At 45.1% G+C, this 26,842-nt stretch overlaps 1 protein-coding gene across 4 annotated transcripts in view; it reads right to left on the bottom strand.

Annotated features, from left to right (window-relative positions):
* Positions 1 to 17,758, bottom strand: part of GNG12 (G protein subunit gamma 12) — a 121,895-nt gene extending 104,137 nt beyond the window's left edge. The window contains exon 1 of one of the 4 annotated variants that reach the window (XM_024119805.3): positions 17,631 to 17,758. The gene's annotated coding sequence lies outside the window, so the exon portion shown is untranslated. Of the gene's footprint in view, positions 1 to 16,909; positions 16,932 to 17,524; positions 17,548 to 17,630 lie in introns of those variants that run through there. The other 3 variants (XM_055084543.1, XM_024119807.3, XM_055084545.1) reach the window with 3 other exon arrangements.
* Between the last annotated feature and the right edge of the window lie 9,084 nt (positions 17,759 to 26,842).

Below are 26,842 nucleotides of genomic sequence, written 5' to 3'. Positions count from 1 at the left end.
AAGGAAGGGGCTCTGTGAGCTGATGCGGAGAGAGGATTTATCGCCAAGGCTGCTCCCAGACCCCATAATTAGATGAGGAAATGAGCCAGAAGCCGTAAGACTCACTGGTGGCCAAGTCACGGCTTCTCCTCGCGTCAATCATCTGCACTGCACAGAACCAGCCTTACCTTGGGCATCAAGAAGGCCACCCTCGGGGCACCCCTCCCAACCCTTCACTGTGCACTTTGGGCCATCTGGGAGCTTTACAGGAATGGCCACCCTTGGGCCCCATGCCCGCGGGTCTGACTTCACAGGTCTGGGCGCAGCCAGGGCTGATTGTCAAAAATCACTCTCCAGCTGATCCCAATATGCAGACAAGCCTGCAAACCATGACCCTGGGCTCTTCTGCTTTCCAGGCTACCTGAGCCACTAGATCCTATACCCTTTGAGAATTCTTTTCCTTTTTTTTTTCTAATGAAAGAATAAAAAAAAAATGTATGAAGTCATAAATTTTAAACTTTTCTCAAGAAAGTTTGAGGTCAGAGTCCTCGTTGTGAATTCACCACTCTGCCCTGCCTCCATAATAAAGACTACAACCTAATCGAAGTGATTAGAGCACAGAACATACTCCTCAGCAGAGTGTAAAGGGTGCCCCTTTCATAGAGGGTGTGAAGGGAGATGCATCAAGATGTTCCTGGAGGGAAAAAGAAGTCTGAGAAAGCTTCACTGCCTTTGGATATCCTTACAAGAGTTTTCCCAAGTCTCCAACCTCTTGACTTCACTGGGCTCCTCCTTGATGCATCCCTGTAGGCTTGTTACAAATCACTCACTCTTAGACAAGGCTCTCCCTCTCTCCTCCATTCTCCAGAAGCCTCCTGCCTGCCACAGGCTGCCTCTGTCCCCCAACCTCCACCCCAGGTTTCCAGGTGGACGCTCACTGCCAAGGGTGTGACCCATAAATACCATTGGGGCAGCAGTGAGCGAGATGGGTGGGGAGAGAGGGTGTGTCTAGAGGTCTCTCCAGGCCTGGTTTCTGCCTACTCAGCCATCCTGATACAGGTGGGACCAGGGGATAGGAGCTTCTGAGTCTGGCCAGCAGCCAGACATACCCCCAGCTCACAGGGTGGATTTGACAAGGCAGCACAAAACAGGAAAACAAGAGACGTAAGGTTCTAATCTCACCTCTGCCCTTCACTAGCTCCCTGACCTTAGGCAAGTAACAGAAACTTTAGAAAGAGCCTCAGTTTCCCCATCTGCAAAGTGGAAACTAATGTTTGCCCAGTGTTTTAGTCCATTCAGGCTGCTATAACAAAAATGCCATACACTGGGTGTCTTAAACAACAAACATTTATTTCTTACAGTTCTGGAGGCTGAAAGTCCAAGATCAAGTTTCCGGTAGATTCAGTGTCTGGTGAGAACCTACTTCCAGGTTCACAGATGGCCATCCTCTCACTGTGTCCTCATATGGTGGAAGGGGCAAGGCAGCTCTCTGGGGCTTCTTCTATAAGTGCAGGAATCCTATTCATGAGGGCTCCACACTCATGACCTAATTACCACCCAAAGGCCCCTCCTCCTAATATCCTCATACTGTGGGGATTAGGATTTCAACCTACAAATTTTGGGAGGACATAAACATTCAGTCCATAACAACCAGACTCTTCACAAAGCTTTTTTGACAAGAAGTGCTCAAATTTAAATACAATATAAATTCTCTAAATATTCACTGAGTCTTCTATGAGTTGAACGTTGTCTGCCCCTGGCAATAGACAGAGGAAAAAATGTCACTGGCTTCAAGAGGTACAGTACATTCTGGAGGGGAGGCAGAGATATGCAGGTAAAACTATACAATTCATTGTAATAATCAGTGTGCTGGTTGAAAAGCCTGCCACAGGAAACCCAGACAAGGGAAAATTTAAATATGTCCCCGAGATAGGGGTAGGAAGGGGAGGGGAATAAAGGTAACCGCAAGAGTGATAACATCTAACATTTATGGAGCTGTATATTTCAGGCTCGGTTCTAAACACATTATGTATATAATTATTTCAGGCGAGCCTCAAAACAGTCTTGTGAGGTAGACTGGTACTGCTATCCCCATATTTTACAGTTGAGGAATCTGAAGTTCAGAGAGTGCTATGGTTTGAATGTGTCTCCTCAAAATTCAATTGGAAATCCTAAACCCAATGTAATAGTATTTGGGGGTGGGGCCTTGGAAGGTGATTAGGTCATGAGGGTGAAGTCTTCATAAATGGGATTGGTGCCCTTATAAAAGAGACCCCATACAAGTGATATAATATTCTCTAGTTCCATCCATTTTGCTGCAAATGGCAATATTTTATTCTTTTTTATGGCTGAGTAATACTCCCGTGTGTGTGTGTGTGTACATTACACCTTCTTACGCCAATCATCACAATACTGTAAATCTATACTTCAATAAAAATTAAATAGACCCCACACAGTGAGAAGACTGCTGTCTATGAACCCAGAAGTAGGCTCTCATCAGACACTGAACCTGCAGGTGTCTTGATCTTGGACCTTCCAGCCTCCAGAACTCTGAGAAATAAATTTCCATCATTTATAAGCCACTCAGTCTATGGTATTTTGTTATAGCAGCCGGACAGACGGAGAGTCAGTCATTCAAAGTCACATGACTAGTGAGTGGTAGATCTGGGCTTTGGGCCTGGGCTTGACCTCAGGACCTGGATCTTCAGTTTTTGATGACACTTCCTCCACTGTACCTGTGAAACCATATCCCAGCTCCCAAGTCATTGCCCGGCCAAGGGAAAGTCAGACACGCCTTCCTCTGTACCTCACACTTCTTTATTCACACAGCTCTCTAACCCTCCCACCCTATTGTCATTGTTTGTGGGTCTGTTCACACGTGTCCCGCCCCCCCCCATTAGTTTGGTGGTCCTTAAGGGCAGGAGCAGAGTGCATCAAGTGCCTCATAAACAGTTGGTATTTAATAAATGTTTTCTTAATGGGTGAAAGAAAGAACAAAATTATTCTAGGTTTCAAAACACAGGCAAAAACTCACTGGAGAGTTGGAGGGAAACTTCCTCAAAGTAGAGGCAGTATCTTACTCACTCTTATATCCCCAGAACCTAGCATTTATAGGTGCTGCGTAAATGTGTAATAAACTCTGGGCAGAGGAAACAGTGTGAAGAAATCCAGAGAGATTTAAGGCTACACAGTGAATATAGGTAACCTGGCCAGGATGAATCAACTAGCTGGGGTGTGTGGGAACAGGGAAGTGCTTTTCAAACTATCCTTGGTGAAAGATCAGCTTTTTGGTTTTATTTCTAATTCACCATGGACCAATACTTTTATAAGATGCAATAAAAAGAACTGATAGAAAAATGAAATATAAAATGCAAGCCAAATTTTTCATTAGATTCAAGAGATGTAAAACTTGCTATGAAAATGTCTCAATGTGTTCTCTCCATGTGGGTACTTACCTAGTGTCTGATCATTAGCGAAGAGTCTGTCCGCAGAGCAAGCTTTGTGTGGCATGGAGAGGGTGGGAGGGTGAGGTGCAGAGCAGTAGGTAGGGAAGGTGAGCTACAGTCGTGGTATCAAGGACTGTGGGTTAATAATGTTCATGGAGGGCTTTGTGTGTGCCAGGCACTGTCCTAAGTGCTCCATGCATATAACTCCTTTAAATTCCACAACCTATCTGTGAGGTTGGTGCTATTATTACACCCATTTTAGAGATGGGGACACTGAGGCACAAGGCAACTAAATAACTCTTCCAAGATTCCAGAGCATGTAAGAAGCACAGGCAGCCTTGAACCTGTACAGTGTGAACCCTTAACCACCAGCCTGTGATGCCTTTGGGGAGCTGCCAGACAGGAAGTGACATATTCAAACCCATGTTCTAGAAAAATCACCCTGGTGGCAGTGTGCAGGGGAAAGGTCAGTTAGGAAGCCACGGCGACAATCTGGATGAGAGGCAGTGGGGCTAGAGGAGAGCAGACCAGGCATGTGGACTAGTTTGGAAGTGGATGTGGCAGGCTATGGTGGAGGCCAGGGGTATCTGAGCTGGAGGGAGGGGAAGAGGAGGGAGGGGTTTCGGAGGACTCAGGGGTCCAGAGCTTGGCATCCTGGGTGGATGGAGATGTCTACAGACTTAAAGAAGGCAGGAAGAAAAGCAGGCTTTGAGGGCAAGTTGATGAGGTTGGTTTTCAAGAATGTCTACCTGAATCTGAAGACCCTAAGATAATCTGCAGTTGTGTCTTGGGAAAATTCTGCAGACTGCAATCTTAGAGTAGTTTACTGCATTCAGGTAGCTACTATTTTTACTCCAGTTCTGCTAAACCACTCTTCTCCTCTTCTCCCTTCCCCTTTGCCCCAGTTACACTTAAAATAGTTTAAAAAGCAGAAATTCCCCAATGCTAACTCTCTTCCCTTTGAAAGCCACACACAGTATATAAAAGTGTTCTGGTCACCAATTCCAATTTGTGGTGGAGGCTTCCACACTACCAAGCGATTCTTGACACCAGCTGAGTGTCCTACAGTTCAACTCAATTCTGACATACCTACCTGGAGATAGCATCGGATTCCACAGGTTAAGGGCTCAGAGCGGCTCACAGAACTTAGAGAAACATTATACTTACTAGATCACTAGGTTTATTATAGAAGGATATAACTCAGGAAGAGCCAGATGGAAGAGATGCAGAGGGCAAGGTGCAGGGAAAGGGCACGGAGCGTCCATGCCCTCTTGGAGAGGACCACTTTTCCCATACCTCCACTTGTTCATCAACCGGAAGCTCTCCTAACCCTGTCCTTTTGAGTTTTTTATGGAGGGCTCATTACATAGCTATGACTGATTACATCACTGGCCATGGGTGACTGATTTAACCTTCAGCCCTTCTCCCTGCCCTGGAGGTCTGAGGGGTGGGACCAAAAGTTCCACCCTTCTAATCACATGGTTGAGTACCAGGAAAACAGCCCCCATCCTTAGGTGTAGTCCCAAAGTCAACTCAATAACAGAAAAAAAGACACCTTTATTGCTCTCATCACTTGGGAAATTCCAAAGGTTTCAGGAGTTTTGTGACAGGAACTATACAAAGATCGTATATATATTTCTCATTGTAAATCACAATATTGTTCATAGCTGTATCCTCCTCACAGAGTAGGTAACTGATAAATACCTGTTGCATGAAAAAAGATCATTTTTGTGTTTATTGAAAACTGAAAAAAAGGATGAAGAGAGAGGACCTTTCTCCTTGATAAGCTAAATAGTTAGTAGTAAAGAAACATCTGAGTACAAGAGAGACACATCTCAGGGCAATGCCTCTTCCCCTGTGTTCCTTTCCCTTCCAGGAGGCCACCACCTCCAGCCCACACACCTGGTGGACACCAGGACAGGTAATATGGTGCCACAAAGAGCACTGACTGCAGAGCCAGCAGACCTGGATTCAAAGCAAGATGCCACCACCACTTACTGCTGCTGAGTTCCTAAGCAGTATTCAACCTCCCTGAATCTGCTTCCCCACCTGTAAGTGGAGCCAGTACTGCCTACCTCAGAGGGCTACTGCAAGGCCTGAGAAAGTGTGTAAAGGTCCTAGCACATGTCGGCACATAGATGTCACTCAAGTAGTAACTATCACCATCACTGTCATCAAATTAGCTGCCCGCACACTACACTCCCTCAATTAGTGTTTGTCAAGTGCATCTAATTGGGAGAATAACTTCAACTGAAGTTAAAGGTGATGGGTATTATAGGAGCACTATGATCATACTATTAATTATAATAATCATAGTTAATGCCTGAGCACTTACTATTGACACCCTGAATGCTTTACATACATTAGTAGCTCTTTAATTTTTAAACCAAAGGTAGTATTTAATCAATTCTAAGAAACATATTCTGTTCACATTTTAACATCCCTGATACTAGGATGACTGTAGTAGTCAGAATGGCGCCCCAAAGATGTCCCTGCCCTAATCCCTGAAACCTATGAATATGTTATGTTACACAGCAAAAAGGACTTTGCAGATGTAATTAAGGGAGAGTAGGCTGGAATATCCAGGTGGGCCCAATCGAAGCAAATGAGCCCTAAAAGCAGAGAACTCTCTCTGGCTTGAAGCAGAGGGATGGGGGAGAGGGGGCCGCAAAGAGATTCCAGGCATGAGAAGGATTCATCATGCTGTTGCTGGCTCTGAGGTGTAGGGTCCAAGTGCAAGGACCCAAGAGAGGTCTCTGAGAGCTGAGGGTGGCCCCCCACTGACAGCCATCAATGAGGCAAGAACCTCAATCCTACAACTGCAAGGAACTGGATTCTACAAACAACCTGAATGACCCTGCAAATGGATTCTTCCCAGAACCCCCCAATGAGATTTCGGACTTGTAGAACCCAGAGCAGAGAAATCAGCTAAAACCGTGATGACTTTTGATGTCAGAATTGTGAGATAATACATGTGTGTTGCTTGAAGTGGCTAAATTTGTGGTAATCTCTTATGGCAGCCATAGAAAACGAATACATTCTTAGGATTAATGGGAGCTACAGTTGAATTGGCAGCAATTTCTTTTTTCTTTCTTAGTGGCTCATAGAATAATGGCACATCTCATAATTGATGGCACCTTAGATTTGTTGAAATATGGTGTCATTACCTTTATTTTGCAAATGGGAAAGCAGAGGCTCTTCGAGGTCAGGTGACTTGCCCAGGTGAATCAGACTGCAAGCCTGAGCTCTTAAGCCATCATGCACACCGTTAGAGAGTGCACAAGGGCTGGAGCATCCTGCCCAAAGGCCAGGGAATGGCTAACGTGACCCCCAGCCCAGGCCCCTGTCTAACATGGGATCCCTAACATGGTTGACCACAAAGACCCAGCCAGGTCCAGAAGGCAGCTACCCTCCGCAGCATTCATTTATCCATTGATGGAGCACTCCAAGGTGCTAGATACCCTTCTAGGTCCTGGGCTAGAACAACAGACCAAGAGCCTGTTCTTACAGAGCTGAGACTATAGTGCAGGAGCTCAACACTACAGCGACAGGAGCACTGGAAGGAAAACAAAGCATCCAGAGAGCTGAAAACCCAACTTCACAAGGTAATAATCCACACATTTTGGAGCTCAAAAGAGAGCACTGGGGTGGAAGATCATAACGTCCTTTCTAGAGATTTCATGGGTCTCTGCTAAATGTGGGAACTCTGAGAAGGACAATTTGTTGTGATGCTGGGGTTTTCTTGGTTTTGCTTTGTTTTTTTTTCTCTTTTTTTTTGATGGAGACGGAGGCTAACTTTATACAGGACTGCCGCATATGAATTTCTAAAGGCAAAAAATAAAAAAATAAGCCACACAGTCATCTTTTCCCTTAATCAAAATTTCTCTTTCGGTGGATTTCATTTTTCAAAAGATGAAAATTAATTTTATATTTAAAAAGCATCCCAAGAGCTGACTGAAAGAGCACCTCACAAAGAAAGATGATTCTGTGGAACTCCAACCCTGCACCCTTCGTCGAATCCTGAACTCTGGCCAGTCTCTTTACCTTGTACTTTTACTTCCCTCTTTTCTTTCACCCTGTAAATAAGAGTAGACAGCTCTCTAATGGTTAAATCAAAGGGCGCACAGGAGCCCTATTCAGCAGGTCAGCAGGTACGCACACAAAAAAATGTGGCATGTATGACCTTTCAGGAGATGCATATGAAAGGAAAAATCTACATTTCTTAGAAGATTTTGCAGGAAATGCCATTGGAATTTATATATTCTCAATCTCTCTTGTTTTTGTTTGAGAGGGAAAAATTCTAGACTAGAAGGTCATCTTCATAATGGTTTTGGAGAAGCCCCAGTTTAATGATACCATTAGCCGAAAACTATTTATAAATCAGACATTAGCAACTGGCATAAAACCCTACTTTCCACTTCTCTCGAATTTGCACTGACAATTTGGCAGCCCACTCTACCCTTGGGCCCGAAAGAGCTATCACATTCTTAAGTCTGTATTTTAGAGATTTTGACAGTGGTGTAGGCAAGAGGCTTAGCTTCAGGAGGAAAGGTCAATAAACGCCCACGGGGGGATCGGCAGGCCTGGACTGCCCACAGGAGAAGATGTACAAATGGCCCCAATCCTCTCACTCACTCACAATTCGAAAAATTTAACCAACACTAATTACCATTTCTCATCAATGAGATTAGCAAAAATAAAAAGAGCTGACACCCTCCGTGCTGGTGGGGCTATGGGGAGACAGGCCATCTGATACGCTGCTGAGCAGAGGGCAAAATGAGCCAACCCTTCCCAAGGGGCTGACAGGGCCCTGAGAGTCAGCAGTCCCGCTCCCGGGAATCAATCCTCTAGGTCCACCCGCACAAAAGCAAGATGACACCTTTATTTGTTGCAGCGCCGTGGGTAATAGCGAAAGACTGGGAACAATTCAAAGGTCCAGCCGTAGGGGACTGGTCGAATAAACCATGCTACATCTACACAATGGAAAACGAGCGTGCTGATAGAGAGCTCCAGGACAGACTGTTAATTTTTTTTTTTTTTTTTTGTGGTATGCGGGCCTCCCTCTGTTGTGGCCTCTCCCGTTGCGGAGCACAGGCTCCGGACGCGCAGGCCCAGAGGCCATGGCTCACGGGCCCAGCCGCTCCGCGGCATGTGGGATCCTCCCAGACCGGGGCGCGAACCCGGTTCCCCTGCATCGGCAGGCGGACGCGCAACCACTGCGCCACCAGGGAAGCCCCAGACTGTTAATTTTAAAAAGCAAGACACAGAACAGTATATATAATATACCACATTTTGTGAAAGAAGGGGGAAGCATTAAATATATATACACACACACACGCACACCCTCATTTGCTTGTATTTACAAGTTGCAGCCTGTAGAGAATGTGGAAAAGGCTTGGACGGGAGCAAGATTTCTCAGCGTCTACCTTTTTATATGGGGGTAAACCATATAAATACATTACCAATTTTTTAAAAATGGAGAGGTTGTATAAACCATTTTTCACAGGAGTGTGAAGAATAGGACAATCCCAGCTTGGAAGGAAACAAAGCTGAGGAGGCTTCTGGGAAACCTGAGTTGAGGCAGGTGAATTCTCACGTTGGCATCAGTAAATCAGAGGAACCTGGATCCAGAGCTCAGGAGGCGTGCATGGAGAGGTGGTCTCTGCCCTGTGTGATATCACCTGCTGGGTGTGGGTGTCCCTGAGCCCCTTGACATTTATTACAGAAGGAGGAAGTGAGAGAACTGGAGGTGAATGGGAGGCAAAGGCAGAAACGTGAGGATTCCCTCCCAGGCAGCATGCCAGGCGCATTTATTTGCTTTCTAGATTTGGACAGTAATGGCTGAAGCATGCTGCTCATCAAATATTTATGTCAAAAAAGAGGGCAAAGCATGTGCCGGAATATTCTGCTTAATTCAACAGAGAGATAGTTCTGAAAAGTTGAGAATCCTGGAATTTTGTAAAATCAAATCATACCGTAAATGCAACAACAGGTAAGTTTGCTCTCTCAAGAAATTCTGTGAGGGACTTCCCTGGTGGCGCAGTGGTTAAGAATCCGCCTGCCAAGGCAGGGGACGTGGGCTCGATCCCAGGTCCAGGAAGATCCCACATGCCACGGAGCAACTAAGCCCATGTGCCACAACTACTGAGTCTGTGCTCTAGAGCCCTCAAGCCGCAACTACTGAGCCTGTGTGCTTCAACTACTGAAGCCCGTGTGCCTAGAGCCCGTGCTCCACAAGAGAAGTCCGCGCACCGCAATGAAGAGTAGCCCCTGCTCGCCACGACTAGAGAAAGCCCGCGCACAGCAGCAAAGACGCAACGCAGCCAAAATAAAGAACGAAAGAAATTCTGTGGGAAATCCTTATTAGGAATTGTTATCTCCTGCTATTCCTGTTTTGGGAATCTGAGTTTGCCTGAAGAAAGCTGCATTTAACCAGACTAAATGGGAAAGGCGTTCACATTTCTGCACCTTTGGGCATTTTTCACAAGGTGCGGCCTCTCCATAAAACAGCAGAAGGCCAAGGTCCTAAGTGCAAGCCAGCACCTCTATGCACAGAACCATTGTCTTAGCAGTTTGACCCACTAAACATGGCTGATCCTACCTGCTGTGCAGATTGCCTCTCAGGAGGGGAGCCAAGAGGAGGTTAATTCTGAGTCTGCTTTCTAAAGGATCAACTTAAAAGAGAGGCATGCAAGCAGCAGCTGCCACTACAAGGGACACAGACAAACCCCCTTCCTCAGTTGTCAGTGGCTTTAGCAACAAGGCTCCCCACTTCTTACCCTAAACTAGAAAAGTCTTTCTACACAAGAAGCAGCCACTCATAGGTAAATTCCAAAGGCTCCTGCAGCCAGTGTCCTTTGTATCCTGTCCCCAAGAGGAGGGCCCACAGCTGGTCAATAAACACCATGGATCCCTTTGTCCAGTCCCAGGAGGCACCACTGCAGGAGCACCGCAGGTACCAGGCAATGCTGAGCACGTTTGTTGGTGCTGGACTCAGAGTAAACAACGCCAACGGACCCCTCAAGTGCTGGGCTTTACCTGCCCCTTAGGAAATGATGAACTAAAGAGGAAGAAGCCTGTCACAGGGAACACGCACCACTGAATGTGCCTTTCCTAGTAGATACCATCAATTTTACCTTTTTGATTAAAAAGAACACTGGCTCATCCACTTCACTGGCACACACTACAGAGAATGTGGTTTTATTCCTTCATTCCACTGGCATTTATTAAGTACCTACTACGTGCCAGACTAGCCGGCTCATGTCATTTTGAGGGTTATTGTGGCTGAAGGTGCTGGGAGAGGCAGGGCTGCTGCTGCCAGATTGTGCCTTTGTGTGACTTACGAAAAGGCCAGCCCTCCAAGTGCACCCAGCCTTGCAGGCTTGACGGAGTCAGAATGAAGTGCCCCCTCCTCCTGGCAGAGGCAGTTCTAGCCCAGGACACATAGTTTTTGGAGAGATATGAGCCCCACTTAACTTCCTTGGCTAGCTACTCTTGTGCAGTGAACAATCTGTACAAGAGTTCAAAGCAGCCCTGTCAAGAAGTCACAATCCAACTCTTCTGCTTCTTGCCCAGACATTCAACCTTCCCCTGACAACTTGTCTGAGCAGCCAAACATGACCTTACACACCCGCATGAAGCCTCATGGTCTAATGTGCAGGTCACGGTCTAACACTGCAAAAGGTTTGGGTAGTTTAGGTATACAGGACAGGCACCAAGTCTGCTGGCTTCAACACTTTTCCAATTTGCCTGAGGTTCTGGTTGAATAAACCTGGTGTGATGGTTTCATATCAATAAAGTCCTCACTACGTCTTGATAAAGTCCAAGCAGCTTTTGGATCTTGATTCCTCTTTCCATCCTTAGATTTGTTTAGCTCACACCGCGAGCTAAACTGCAATCATTTGTCTCTGAAAAGCAGGCAAACTTTGAGGTCACTGCAAGCTTGGGATCTTAGTCAAAGGGCTCCAGTGCAGGGGGGCTAAAGGTTTAATGTCCAGTGCTCAGGGATATCTTGGCTGGTAGCATCTGTAGCTAAGTAAAAGCCTGATCATTCTACATGGGTAAAGTTAAGATTCCACCGCCATGGGCTCATGTGGGTTTGCACACAGCCATTGGGGATGAAGGCAATGCTCTCTACATGGCACGCAAGCGCGGAGATGACCACTGATTCAGAGCCCACCCGGGGAGCATTTGTGATGACACCAACCCAAGTTAAATCAGAACTTACGCTCCTCTTCTCAGTCAACCAAGGGGATCCTATGTCAGTTATGTGACACTGACTGCAAGAGGAATGGTAGTCTATTCTGTAAGAAAGCAAATGGAATATAAGGCCTCCGGACCCTCTGGCCCCATAGTCACCTGCTTACAATCAATGAATGTGAAAAATTACAAAAGATTCTTAGCAACTGATTCACTAAAGCAGACCTAAAAGAAAATCTTCTTTGAGCTACTAATTCTCCAGCAGAGTTGAAAATATCAAAAGTCTTTTAACAGTCTACAACACTCTGGTTTTTATTCTACAGTAATCCTCCAAAATGCAGACCCATTAAGAGAAGACAAAAACCCCCCTTGTCAGGGGATGGCAACCAGACACTCCCACCTAAGCACTTTTATGACACCCAATAAAGCCTGACACAATAAACCAGACATTTAAGTGACACTAGAAATGATTTTCAAGAGAATCGGCACTAAATGGAATAATCCATCTGGAAGTAACCTTCAGTCAAATCACCTCCACCCTCTGGCCTGGGTCCAAAGCGCCGGGCTCACCGCTCTTCCCTTTATTCTTGAGAGAGAAGCGGGGAGACAGGACCTGTCGGTGGGAGCTGGCTCTAGAGCAGGACTCAGCTGGTGACCCCATCTCTGCTCAAGGCCCTCTTGGGGAATCCAGGCATGGGAGAGACCGACTCGACGGATCCCTTCAGGCCTGCTGGGTCTCCGAGGAAATTCTGGAAGCTTCGACTTCTATGGCTGCAGAGGGCAAGGAGCCCAATGAACCCAATGGCAAGGCACTGGTAATACTCCTCAGGCCAGTCATCTCACCCCCAAGAGGAGCCCTCTCCTCCTGTTTCTCTTGGTTTGAGTTACAGCTTCTAAACGAAACTTCCTCCATAAGGAAGCACTTTTAGCTGGAAGCACCTCCACTGCAGCTCCTGGCAGAGCTCTTAGTGCACAGTATATGGAGTCATAACAACTCTGGGTCACATCCTTGTCTTGCCGCTTAGGGAGCCTCAGCTTTCTCACCTGGGCTGCTGTGAGGACTGGGCAAGATCATAAATGGAAAGGGGTTAGACTGGGGCCTAGGATGTAGAACAGCTCCATAAATGGAGTCGCACGATTGTGCTGAAGGTATATTTTTTTACCTATTGAACTCTCCCATTAAACTAATGGCAGGTATGTCTTCTTTGTGCCTGTCTTAGAGGCCTCTGACATGCGGCAGGTGCTGTATACACACAGCTCCTCGATGCAGGGCTGGGACATGAGGTATCTGGGAAGTGACAGTTTCCATAAAGTCAAGGTTGGTGAACTGCGTCTGCAGGCAAACCCAAATTTCAAACATCTCTTAATTAGATAAACCTGCAAACTTCCAAAAGGGCCTCTCTTTTACTGCTAAATAATTCTCACGTGTAACTCAAAGACCTTCGATTGCTATGCAAGCTGGTGTTTTTTCTAAAACAAAACCAAAATCCTGCTATTTGTAGCTAATAAACCAGGTTTTACTGAGTAATTGTTACACAAATGGATTATCTTTTATTTTCTATACATGCTCATTGGCGAAAATATGGGGAGAAGCGCCACAATCCCACCATCCATTTGTCTGTACTTGCTTTTCTATGCATAAACTTTTTTTTAATTAGTTGTAAGTGTAATAATGCACTGTAACTGGGCACACCACCCTTCCCCTACTTAACCTACCCTAAGGTGGACTTCATGGATTATCGATTTTTTTTTTCAAGTTTCTAATAAGAAAGGAAAATGGGACTGAGATCTAGGATAATTAATTTGTTGAACAAATTAACACTGCACTCCATTTCATGTTTAAAAGACACAATGACAATTGCCTGATTGTATTCTCTTACTTCTTAAGCACTGCTTGACAGGACTATATAAAGTACTGAGCCTTTTTAGATTTGGGGGAAACATTAAAATTTCATATAGTTGTTTCCCTGTTACAAAAATAATGTATGCTCATAACATTTAGAAAATTTCAGTAAGTAATAATTTAATGTTAATATTTGTTAAGCATAGACTATGTGTCAGGCACTGTTCTAAATGCTTTAGAGAGATTAACTCATTTATCCCTCCCAACACCTCACTGAAGCACAGAGGTATTAAGTAACTTGCCCACACGCTACACACCTAGAAGCATGAGCCTGGAATCCATCACTATGCTATGATGTTCCAAGAGAGAAAAGAATCAATAATTTATTCAATCGAGTCCTCTGCTGCTTCAGAGTAAAATGTCATAGGCAAGAAATGATTCATAATAATACGGTACCCTTTACAGTTATTTAAAAATATTATAAGCATGATCTGAGTCCCTGTGGAACAATTAGTAAAAGAGAAGTCATCTGTGGCACAAGCCACGATCCCAATTGGCCCAATCCTATTCACCTGACATGCATTAAGAAAACAACAGACACTTACTTAAAAGGGTTTGTTTTCAAGATGGAAGCATTTTTTAAATTTTGCAAATGAGTCAATGACATGATGAGTAGATTCCCTGAATTAATGGAACACCCAGTCTCACAAAAGTTTACCATCAGTCACAACGCTTTTACAAAACGTTTATGAAATTCCGCTAGTCCTTTCCTAAACACTTTTTAAAAAAATATTTATTTATTTTGGGGTCTCCGTTGCTGTGCGCAGGCTTTCTCTAGTTGCGGCGAGCGGCGGCTACTCTTCGTTGCTGTGTGCGGGCTTCTCATTGAGGTGGCTTCCCTTGTTGAGGAGCACGGGCTCCAGGCAGCGGGCTCAGTAGCTGTGGCTCACGGACTTAGTTGCTCCGTGGCATGTGGGATCTTTCTGGACCAGGGCTCGAACCCATGTCTCCTGCATTGGCAGGCAGATTCTTAACTACTGCACCGCCAGGGAAGTCCCCCTAAACACTTCTTGAGGCTTATCTGTTAGCACTGGACATCAGTATGTGAAAAATAGCTGTATACTCCAGGTCACATTTTTTTCATACTTTAATTAAACATCATACTAGGTAAAAGACAAATATTTCTGTTTCTGTTTAATGTCCTACCCAGGGCTAATAAGCATGACTATTTTAAATATAAATTCTCTTCAAATTTAAAATATGAGTAATGAAATGATTGCCTGGCTCTAAAAATATTATACGACTGTAACTTCACACTAAAAGCACATTAAAACTGTTACTCCAGTAATCATAATTATTCATACCGCTGTGGTAGAAACATGACACACATATGTAAACAAATATTTTAGATATTTTAGACAGATGGATAGATATCTTGCTCTATATATCTATAAAACCAGGTAACTTCTTTGGAATTTAATTGCTCTAGCATTCCAGAAGCTTTATCTATCTACCTACCTATCTACCTATCTATGTATCCATCTATCTATAAAATCAGGTACCTTCTTTGGCTGATTTATTTGCTCTATCCAGTGTTTCCAGAAGGTTCAAACTGCCATCTTTTAATTTATCTGATAGTCGGCTGCTGGTCAGTAGATAAAATATCTAATAATTCTGAACATTATCTGTGTATTAGGTGCAAAATGTTTTCCAAAGACTGTTTCATATACTTTCATAAAAACCCTCAAGACAGAGTCCACTATCATCCTCATTTTACAAATCAGACTGAAAACGGTTAAATAACTAATATTCCCATCCACATCTGTCCAACACCAAAACCATACCTCAAACCACTGTTAAGCTGCTTCTCTTCCAAATCAGACTCCAGAAAAATTTGACTTCCACAACTTGCCTCCCTAAATTAAGCTTAAGCTGACATATAAAACTTAAAAAACATCCAATAAAAATCCAACACAATAAATGACATAATTCCAAATTTGAAATTTTCTTCTCTCAGAAAGAGGTAAACAAAACTAATCTGATATTAGCTAGCCATTTCTTCAAGTGTTTCGACTAAGCAGCTTTTTGCTGTCACAACATGACGACCACCCACGTCCTTCAACAAGTGACAACGTAAGCCCGACACCGCAAATCTCATTGTTAGAGAGCAAGGCTTTCAAATGAGACTGGAGCTGGTGACATTGAAAATTTTTATAGTATTAATCTTTCCGGTTTCTTGTGAAACACAGAACCACATTTTAATGTATTTCTAAACAAATCTAAATGCTGTCCAGATTCAACACCTTCCTGAATTACCTGGGTTAAAAACAGTAAAAATACAACCGCATTTTTATTTTTATAAGGCCTAAAGACGCAGCCCTTAGATTGTTCAGCATTTTTTGGACTTAAACCAGGGTTTTATGGTGTTAGTTTACCGTTAGAGAAGGCAAAGAAACTGAACGGTTGATCCCGAAGTCCTTTTATCACTGAAGTCTCTGTAAAACGTTTGATTACTTTAAAAAATTATGTGTGAATCATATGTTTGTTTATTGAAAACAGGTCTTGCTGACACATACACTTTGGTTTTTTTTTTTTTAGAATCAAAACAGCTCCTTACTTGAATGTGACTGTTTTGGCAACAGTTAAACGCAACCCCGTCATTCTAGCGCTGCCGGCCTTCCTGGTTCTCCTAGGTGAGGGCCGCCATCCTGCGATAATTTACACGCAGGGCTAAGAAGCACCAGCAATGGTGCAGTGTGGTGACTAGCACTTTCAAAACAAAGCCAAACTCGGCTTTTAAAGTAGAGAACACACAGACACAGTCCCTACCTCTGACAAGGTCCAAAAGATTCCTTATAGACAGTCTATTCAGACGAAGCTACAACAGCCCCAGGAAATATAAAGTGTCCACAAAGACAGTAGGGGGGCGGGGGAGGAAACAACTGATGGGAAGGAAGCTAATCATGTGAAGTTTGCCCAACTCCACAAGGTCTAATACATTCCGGTTTGTTTCCACTCAGAGCAGCCATTAAACGTGCCCTGACACGTGGGCGCGGGGGACCTCCCTTCTCGCCGGTTTTTGGCCATTTCCTTCTCTGTGCACTTGTTCGTATACAACCTCGCCCGGACAGGGGTGACCACAAGATGACAGGCCTCGGCAGTTCCTTCACTCAGATTTCTAGTTGCCCAAAGTTTCACTCCACGGCGGGGTTTTAAGGAGAATCACGGGGTCCTTTTCGAAAGTTATGAATGGTTTAAGTCAAGTTTACAAGACACAAACAGAAGGCGAGGGACAAGTGAGTGTCGGGCGACTTCAGTGACAGCGTTTTAAAATTAGCTTTAATTGATATGCCCTAGTTAAAATTTAAAAAAAAAAAGGAAGTCACTGATCCACGCAATAAGTGTCGGGGCAGTACTTTTTAAAAAATCACGTAAGACTCACGTCTGAGTCTTGACCTCCTCATACCATCCGCAAATACAGTCTCCGGGCCACTCACTGTTCGGGGGTCCCTCGCGGGATGTGTGATCTGAGTCCTCGCTGTGACCCGCTATTTCCCCGCCAGACCCCCAGCGCCGAGCGGGTTCCAAGTCTGCGCACACGCCGCTCAGTCCCCAGAAAGAACGGAAGAAAGTAGGGAAGAGGGGCGTGGCGCCCCGGTCTCCCCAGTTGTCCGCCCTTCTCCCGAACCTGGCACCACCGCAAGCACGAGCGGGGAACGCCGGAGCCTCCCAGCCCCAACCCGGTGCGGGGCGCACGGCCGCGGGCAGACCAGGAAGCAAGCGAGCGAGCTGGGAGACCTCTCCTACCGCTCCCGCCCTCGTCCCGGGGGCCGCGTCCCCAGCCATGGCCCCGCAGGGGCCCTGGCTTCCTGCGCCCTCCGACCGCCGCCCGTCGAGGGCGAGAGCGCCGTCCGTCTCCGGGTCTCGGCGTCCCTTGCCCTCCCTCCCCCATCCCGGTCTCCGGCGCCCAGTGCCCCGACCAGTCCCCGCCCTCCGGGACACTCTTTCCTCCTTCCTTCCTTCCTCCGTTCCCTCCCTCCATCTCGCTTCCCAGCACCGGGAACTCGGAGGCGGCTCCCGAACTGGCCAGCCGACGCCTCGCGCTGCGCCCCTGTCCCCTCGGGGACCGGACCCGCCACCTGCGCCCGCCGCTCGGTGCTCACTCGCCTGCCGGTGCGCTGCCCCTGCCGTCACCGCCGCTGCCGGGGACTCTGTCTCTATGGGCTCCTGGAGACGACTCCGACCTCTCCTCCTCCTCCTGCTCCTCCGGGCGGGCGCCGGCTCCGCCTCGCTCGGGTAGGCGGGGCGGACAGCCCGACGGGCGGGGCGGCGGCAGCCTCGGACTGCTTCCTCCCGGCCCGGCCCTCCTCCCTCCTGCCCAGACGCCCTGGCTGTTCCGTGGTTCGGCCAACGAACCCGTGTCAGGTCTGGGCCGCCAGAGGGGAAAAGTCGGGAGCGTTGAAGTCCTGCAAACGTCTGGCCGCCTTGGCCACCCCCAATTTCCCTTCCCCGACTTCCCCGAAGCCTTGGAAGTTCAAGGATTCTCGGGCCGCCCCACTTCACAGCCCTCCACCGGGTCGCTCTGACTCCTGAGAATTTTCCTTCGCGTGCGAACGCTCGAACGCTGGGCAACTCTTAAGCGAGCCGTCCCTTGGGCCGCCAATATGCACGCCGCCAACCCCCTACACAAAAGTTAGGCTCTGCTCCAGGAATTTCTTAAGAAAACAGTCACAGTAAAATTTAAAGGGCCCTGGGGCCACAGAGAGATTTTGCTTTCCAGAAAATGGAGCTATAACTGCGAATTGTTGAATTTTTAGTACATCCACTCATCATGCGCTTCCCCTCCATCTCTCGCCGTGAGATTTGTGTTTCCGAACGCCCAGTACCTGGTAGAGTTCTGCTTAATGAATGGATTCAGGGTGGGGTAGTTTGAAAAGCCACTTCTGTTTCCACAGACTTCTGACTATTGGTATATACAGCCATTCAATGAACACTCATTGAGCACCTGCTGTGTGCCAAGCATTGCAATAATGGTGATTGGAGAGACACAAAGATGAATCAGACGGGGGACTCACCCTCAAAAAGTCCAGAAAGAGTCAAAAAGTTGGATGTGCAGAAATCTTACCACTCAGTGGACTTCTTGCAGGTTTCTAGGTATCTGCTTTCTTATTTAACAGGGTGGAGATAGAAGAGAAGGCCAAAGTAGCTCACTTAAAACCAGTGTGGGCAGAGTCCAGACTTGAAATGGAGTCTTAAAGCGTTGGTGAAGGATGTCTGTGAGTTGAGTTTCACCAACTGAGGAGAAGTGAGGCCTAGGGAAGCCAGGAGCCAAGGATTGCAGTGAGGACATTATCTTCACTCTTTCTTCCCTCCTGACCCCTGCTCAAGTATCATTCTGGGTGAAATCTTTTGACCAGGCTGTAGAAGGGGTACTGCGGGTATAGGAAGTCTGTGGTTGGATGCTTTGCCCCAGGACTGTGATTCTTGCAACCTGTGGATGGCGGTAGCTGTTGGTGTGCAAGCCGCAGGCTGCCAGGGGAGCTCTTTATTCCCCGCTTGGTACAGTGGCAGGAAATGCTTGACTGATTCACAGACACTGACAGTTCCAGGAATACACTCTAAACAGAGCAGCCTGATGCCAGCTGGGACTGAGACCATCATACACTGGAGTTTGTATCTTTTGGCCACAGACTACAGAATCGACTCCTAAAGCCCTACCACTGATTTCCACTTCTGGAGCCCTTTATCGTCTAGTAAATGCTTTCATGTATGTAATTCTCATCTGGAAACTGAGGCACCAAGAATTGAAGGGGTTTATTGAAGCTTTTCTAATTTAGTGCTATTCAAAGTGTGGTCCACGGAACAATGACCATCTGGGAACTGTTACGCATCTGTAATGGGATAAGCACAGAAATTGAAGGTGAGCCTGTAAAAACTTTTATAGCAATTTGAGTAATTTTCTGCCTGTTGAACTTAATAACTAAAAATATGGCCTTGTATTCTGTATGTTTCTTTCATTTTTCTCACTATCCATTTTGTATTTATCATGTTGGATAAAAGCATCAGCCTGCAACAGATTGAAAATAAAATGCCACAGATAGTTTGAGATGCACTGATCTAGTTAGGAGCAAGGCAAGAATAATAAGAGCTAACACTTTCATAGCAGATGTTGCTTTAAGTGCTTAACATATATTAAATCTATTAACAATCTCCTAACAACCCTAGCAGGTAGGCTCAGAGAGGTTAAGCCATGCAATCCAAAAGTGGCAAAGCCAGAATTCAACCCAAGGGGCCTGGCTCCAGACTGTGTGCTTTTACCCACGACCCTCCATCCAGTCGTTCTTTCTGCTCTGCTGCGTCCAAACTTCAGTCATTCACATTTCATCTATATATCACTGTGCCTCCTATATGAATTTTTTAATTTATATTTTTGATTGACTTACTTTTGTTATTTCTTACACATAGGATGCTTGCTGTTAGTAATCTCACCTGTGAAATCATGACTGATGAGCTAGCATCAGTCTCTTACTCTAGGATGACAGCAAAGTAGATGCTTAACACCAGCAGTTGCTGTCAGTGTTCTGCCATATCCCCTCTGATCCTTCTCCAGTTTCGTGCACACTGGCTCCAGGTGTGCATTCATTCCCCTCACCTGATCCTGGCACCTGCATCTCATTGTCAGAACACCACCCTCAGCTGCAGGATTTACTTTGCTGGCTCACAGGGCAGCTGGAAGTACCTGGGAATTGATGTTCCCCCATCCCCGCCTCAACCTTTAACCAGTGACTAAGGACTATGGCCATATAAATACACCAGTTCCTTTGCTCTCAGTTGGAACAACTTCCAGGTGAATCTCCACTGTCTACAGGGCTCCCTACGAGATTGAGCCAAATTCTCTCCCCACTTCTGTGGGACCTGATGCCACATTCTTGCTTGTCCTTCTTACCCTCCCAGGACCTACTTCCCACTCCCCCACCTAGGAACACATCCTAATCAGGACCAACTATGTAATTTGCAGAGCCTGATACAAGATTTAAAATTGCTCATAAATCATTAAGAATTTCAAGATGGCAACAAACTATTAAACCAAGTATGGGGGACATGTGTGACTACACAGGTGTGTGACTTTACAGGCTGCACAACAACGATGTAGGCCTGGATGCTAGTAAGTCATTTTCACTTTTCTTTTTTTTTTGAAATAAATTTATTTATTTATTTTGGGCTGCGTTCGGTCTTCGTTGCTGCGCGCGGGCTTTCTCTAGTTGCGACGGACGAGCGGGGGCTGCTCTTTGTTGCAGTGCGTGGGCTTCTCACTGCAGTGGCTTCTCCTGTTTCAGGGCACGGGCTCTAGGCGCACAGGCCTCAGTAGTTGTGGCTCGCGGGCTCTAGAGCGCAGGCCCAGTAGTTGTGGTACACAGGCTTAGTTGCTCTGCGGTATGTGGGTTATTCCCGAACCAGGGCTCCAACCTGTGTCCCCTGCATTGGCAGACAGATTCTTAACCACTGCGCCACCAGGGAAGCCCTCACTTAAGTTCTTATCTCAGGGTCTGCTTCTGGAGAATCCCAAGCTAAGATAACAACTATTAAAGTAAAAGCGCATTCAAGTACTACCAAAATCATCTTGTATAATACACTGGTGGTCAGCATCCCACAGCTTGGGAGCCCACCTTGTAGAAGGATGGGTCATGTCAAGTTGTACATAAAGAGCTTTAGCTACAGGAAGAGGTATAGCAGTTGAGAATGGTTTAGGTTAACAAATGATGGGGCAGAAAACCTGGGTTTTCTTCTCAATTCTGACACGGAATGAGACACACAAAGTGTGAATTTGGGTGGTATCTTAGATTGAGTTGCCTGGAAACATACCTTGCATGAAGAAGACTTATGGGCGAGTGGTTAAAAAGATACACCTGTAAGGAAGCAAGACAGGCAGGATAGGGCAGAGGACAAGGATGCCTCTCAACATGGTTACAGCTGGACCTGCAGTCCAGGGGGGACTGGAGGTAGGTGGCTCTTCAGAAATGGACCATGTTGAGTCCAGCGTATTGGACCTTTGTATCTCCATATCCTGTATTCCTGGGAAGAGGTGTCGCATTGGGCAAAGCAGTTCACTAAGGGTAATGCCCACTGATGGACACAGCTGTGAGTGGTCAGGAACCAATATTCCCAGCAACTCGGGAACAGGTGTGTCACCCCTGTGACACACAGGGGGTCTGGGGGAAGCTCCAGAGTATACACTATAGGTGGGTTATCTCCAAGGTCTCACTTGGGCTTATAGTCAGTCATAACTGGCATTCTCAGCCCAGCCCAGAAGGACCTGACCCCTTGGTCTTCCATGTAGCACCTGGGCAATGCTTGGTTGCATTTTGCCTTCTTTCTACTATGAACCTATTTAATTTCCTATTTTTTCTTTCTCCAGACTTCTTCAAAACTCTTTTTTCTTTCCCTTTCTGTTTTCTGCTCCAACTATCTTCCACCCTCCCATGGCACTCGAGACATATCAATCAATCAGTTGCTTATGAAAGAGTGACGGTGTAGTGAAGTAAAATTTTATGCATGAGGCAAGGCCTTTGAGATTAAGTCCTGGCTTTGCCACTAACAATCTGTGTGAATTTGGAGCAATCATTTCACCTTACTGGGCTGTGTCTTGTCCTTAAAATAAAGAGATTTACAATGGTCTCTAAAGTCCCAATTCTATGAAATTTAAACATTTTTAAAAGATGGCTTTCTCTGCTATATAATCCCTTATAAAGCAAGCAAGAGAAATGGTTTTATAACTCAGGACAGCTGATTGTTTTTAAATTAATTACAATTCGTTGGTGAAGCTCTACTTCTATGAACTTCTACTCAATAGTCAATAACAACACCCTAACTAAAGGCTCAGTGAGAAGGAGATGGGGAAAGAGAAATTAAAGAAATGAAGCAAATCAGTCAGTCTGTGGGCCATCAGGTCTCCACGGACTTCACAACAATTTATCTGGGATATCAGCGTTGCTTCCTAAGGATTTTATTTCTTCTAATGCACATGGCCACACTCTTTGTCTGAACCTGCCCTAAAAGTTATGAAGAGAGCTTCCTCTTTTTGAATAGGTTACCTGGGTAAGTTTCTCACAAACTGGTTTTTCTGCTCAGTCAGAGGCTGCCATCTTCTCATGTAGAAGTTAGGTCAGGGAAAAGCACCCACAATCTTGGAAATCCCCAAGTAACTTGTTGAAACAGAGGCAGGAGGCAGGAGCTATGACCCAAACTGTGACTACAGATCAGTAGTCAGTTCAATGCAGTTCCATCCTCAAATGGATGGAAGCCTCCAGAGGTCTGGGTGGGAGTGGCCCAAAATTGAGTCACTAACTCAAGTTAGTTGATTACTAACTCAAAATTAGCTTTCTGGCTTTTTACAGAGCGAGGCTCTCTAGCTCTGGAGAATGGAAGTCCCCAGACACTTGTATAGAGGTCAAATGTGTGGGCTCAAGAATGAACACATTTCCCATCATTGAAGGGGTTCAACCAGTGGTCAACTAGGAAGTAGAGATGTAGAGGTTATCAAGGGAAGCAACCCAAATGTTCACCAGGGGAGATATGTTACCTCCATCTAAAGCACTCTGTGAAAAGAGGTAGATCTAAATATATTCCCATGAAAAGATGCCCCAAATATATTTTTGAGCATAGAAAGCAAGTTACAGAAGACCATGAATAGAATTTCCCACTCATGTATAAAAAAAGCATACACACACAAGCACAAATGTCTGTATGAGTATATCTGCAGTGATGTTTGGCAAAATGTTAAAAGTGGTAGGGTTTTGGGTAACCTACACTTTTTTTTTTTTATTGCATGAATTTTTTTTTTTTTACCAGGAAAGTATAGCCTTTCTTTGAATAATGTGGGGTTTTTCCCCATACTATAAATATATCTCTTTTCATATGATAAAAAGAAGAAAAAAGGCATTGTGTTGACCAGCAGTTGGCAAAGTATGGCCAAGAGGGGCAGACCATCGGCCATCTGTTTTTGTGAATAAAGTTTCATTAGAACACCACCACACCCATTCATTTATCTATTGTCTTTGGCTGTTTCTACTTACAGAGCTGAATGGTTATGACAGAAACCTTATGGGTCAAAAGGCCTAAAATATGTATCTGCCTCTTTAGAGTTGTGGTAACCCCTGGTGCAGACAATTAGACTAGAAAGCTTTCTCAGGATGGCAAATTGCAGCCTAGATTTTACTAGTTCTTCAGATTTTTACATATCTGACAAAACCCAAACATGGTCTGTATATTTTAAAGTACCTCCCAGTTCTGAGCAGTGATTAGGATAGCGCAGCAAAGAGACGACACATATTTTCCTTCTTCCTCCCCCTCCTTCCTTTCCTTCTTCTTTTCCTCTGCTCCCCTTTTTCTGTCTGTTCCTCCTGCTGTTCCTTGTCCTCCTCTTGCTGTTCCTTCCCATTCTTCCAATGAGATAGGGTAAGCAACGTGTTCTCCATTTTGCCCTCAGACACTGTCCCGCCTGAGCGAGGACTAGGTGGAGGACTGAGGTTCCTCTCTCCTTCTGGCTGCGTCTCTCCAAGATAAAATGATTGAGGAAGTTCTGGACAGAATAAACTATCCTGGGGGAGGAGGGTAAACTCCCAAAGAATCAACCCAGACTTGGAGGAAAAAAAGCCAGAGGAGTTGTGGAGGATAGGAGACTACCAGGCTCCAAGAGGGAAGGCTGGGAACTGGATGGAGCAAATCCCCTCTCTCTCTCCCCACATTCCTCCGTCACACTCTTCTCCAGTTTTCCTTCCTGCGTAATCCATCTGGTCTCCAGGTACACAGAGGAGGTTTAAGATGTTTCTCCTTCACCGTCAGTGGTACCCAGCATCAATACTCTCACTTACTGAAATCACACAAGCAAGGGTAGCTAGTGCCAGTCTGGCCATGCCAGGCCCTTGCTCATTGCGAGAATTTTGCCAGAAGAGCTGGATGGTGGCCCTGATGTGGGATGTACTCAGATGCTAAGTAATTAAATGGTTCAACAGAAACATTCTCTTTGTCAACCACTCGCCCCAGATCTTCCCTGAAGAAAATATAAGGCCCCTGCAGTGTCAGAAAGAGAAGCAGCCTGGTAGATGATTAGATTATTGGTCCATCTATAGCCTATGCTACAGGGCTTTGATTCAGACACAGTCTAATATGTGGACCTGTGAGCTTAGTTGTGATGGGAATGGAAAGTATTTTCTCTGGCACTCTGATAACAGACCTGTTAATTTCATTTTGCTTTATATTCTGGTGAGAATGGAAAAAACCAAGCCTGCAACCTCTGTGACTTCAATTTACACTGCATGGTTGTCAAAATATCTAAAATGTTTTTTCAGAGTGTGGGGGAATCTCAGAAAAATGTGATAAAAATGCTGTTTTTTTCTAGTATTTCAGTATTACTCTAGAAATACTGAGATAATGGAATAATACCAACAACAATGCCAGGATTTAAGTACAAAACCTGGCATCGTTGTTGGTATTATTCCATTATCTCAGTATTTCTAAAAATAAAAATATGGACTGTTTCTATCCTGAGACTACCCTGCGAATTACATACACTTTCAAATTTTGAATGTAATAAAGGTGCATTCGTTTAAAGAGTGTTCTGACCTCATCCTTCTCCTGTTTAAACACTCCCCAGGTGTCTTATTGTTATTTTCTTTCCTATTTCCTGGGTTACTAGGAAGGTTGAGCATCTTTTCTTGTATTTATTAGTCATGTATGGTCCTAGTACCAATTTGGGCATGGATCTACTTCCAGAGGTCTCTGATGAATTGTGCTCGATATTTTTGTATTGCTATAAATAGCCTTGATCTTTGTTCTGGAATATAGTTAAGTTACTGGAACCAAATTTATCTTTTTAGGTCTTGCTTTTAATATAATTTGGCAGGGTTAGGGCAGTTATCACTCTAGGGCTAATTTTTCCCCCTACTGAAGGCAAATTGTTTGTCTACCCAATGATCCATAAATCTTGAGGTTTTCCAGTCTGGCTGGTGGGAAGAGGCAGCATTTCTGGTCCTGGTCCTGTGTCAGCATTGGGCACAGTTACGTCTAACCCTTACAGCTGGTTCTTCCCTGGCCTTGAGTAGTTGCTTTACCTGCACGAGTTCATCCTTACTCATCATACCCATCATCATACTCAGGGGGGACCCTCAGCTAGTCTCTGGGTTCTCTTTCTGTTCAGCTCTCTTCTGTCTGGTGCTCTTTCCAGTGAATCCTAGTTGCCTTGATCTCCCTGAGCTTTCATTCCCATCTCCTCGACCCAAGGAGCCCACCAGCTCTTCCTGAATTCCCCTGTCTCTGCTTTGCCTGGAAACTCCTTCAAAGCAGTCAGTTAGGGGACTTGTAAGACTCCATTTGTTTTCCATCTCTCAGGGATCACTGTCCTTTTGTCACCTGATGTACAGTGTTTTGCAAACTGTTGTTTCATATATTTTGTCTGTTTTTAGGTTACTTCAGGTAGGAGGATAAAACCAGTATTTTTTACTCCATCTAGACTATAAGCAGCAGTCTCCCCTATCACTCTAAACCATGCCTTATTCTTCTTTTCCACTTATCATTATATAACATTATTTTGCACATTTATTTTTTAGTGTCTGTCTCCCTCATCAGACCATAGCTATATGATGGAACTTACTATGTCTGTTTGGTTTACTGTCGTGTCGTCCGCTATAATAACTTTGCATGATGTATTCTAATGCTCATTAAATATTGAATGAATGAATGAATGAATGAATGAATGAAAGCTAGACCAGAGCCAGATCGTGGGAGGCTTTGAATGCCCAGCAAGGAAACTGAACAAGTTTTGCTGAGAGCAGAGGCTCTTATTCCAAGACTAGAATGACATAAGTAAAATTCTATTCATTTGCAATTTGAGGACATTGTGGGGTGCAATGCTGGTGACTTCACTCAAGCTCCTCTCTGTGTAAATCTGCCCAAGCTCTTGGTAGATTAGGTCACATTTTTTGGAATCTGCTTGGAACTTAGGAACCTGGCAGTCATAATGAATCTTGCCTTTGACCCTGCCTCTTAATCTGATTGGCTTTAAGCCCTTTACAAATATTAATTATGTCTCACAATGGAGTTGCCACCCTGACCTTTCTTCTTAGGCTGCTATCACTGAGACCAGTGTTCAGCACTTCTGTCCCATAATAGCATGCTTATTCCTCCTTCCTAAAAGAGAAAGGTTAGGGTACTATCTTTACCAACATCCTTAAATTAATTAGTTAGTGTCCTAACGATAAGCTTGACAAGTAAATTTCTTAAACTTCACAAGATAATCGTAAAAGCCTCTCCACTGGTCTTTCTGACTTGTCTTTAAGACAGTCCACTGGAGGCAGGATAAAAATATTAGAAATTATAG

This window comes from Physeter macrocephalus, chromosome 4 (assembly GCF_002837175.3).
Source record: "Physeter macrocephalus isolate SW-GA chromosome 4, ASM283717v5, whole genome shotgun sequence".
NCBI classification, from domain to species: domain Eukaryota; kingdom Metazoa; phylum Chordata; class Mammalia; order Artiodactyla; family Physeteridae; genus Physeter; species Physeter macrocephalus.
Note: the sequence above shows the minus strand (reverse complement) of the source record. Positions and strands in the feature narration are given on the sequence as shown.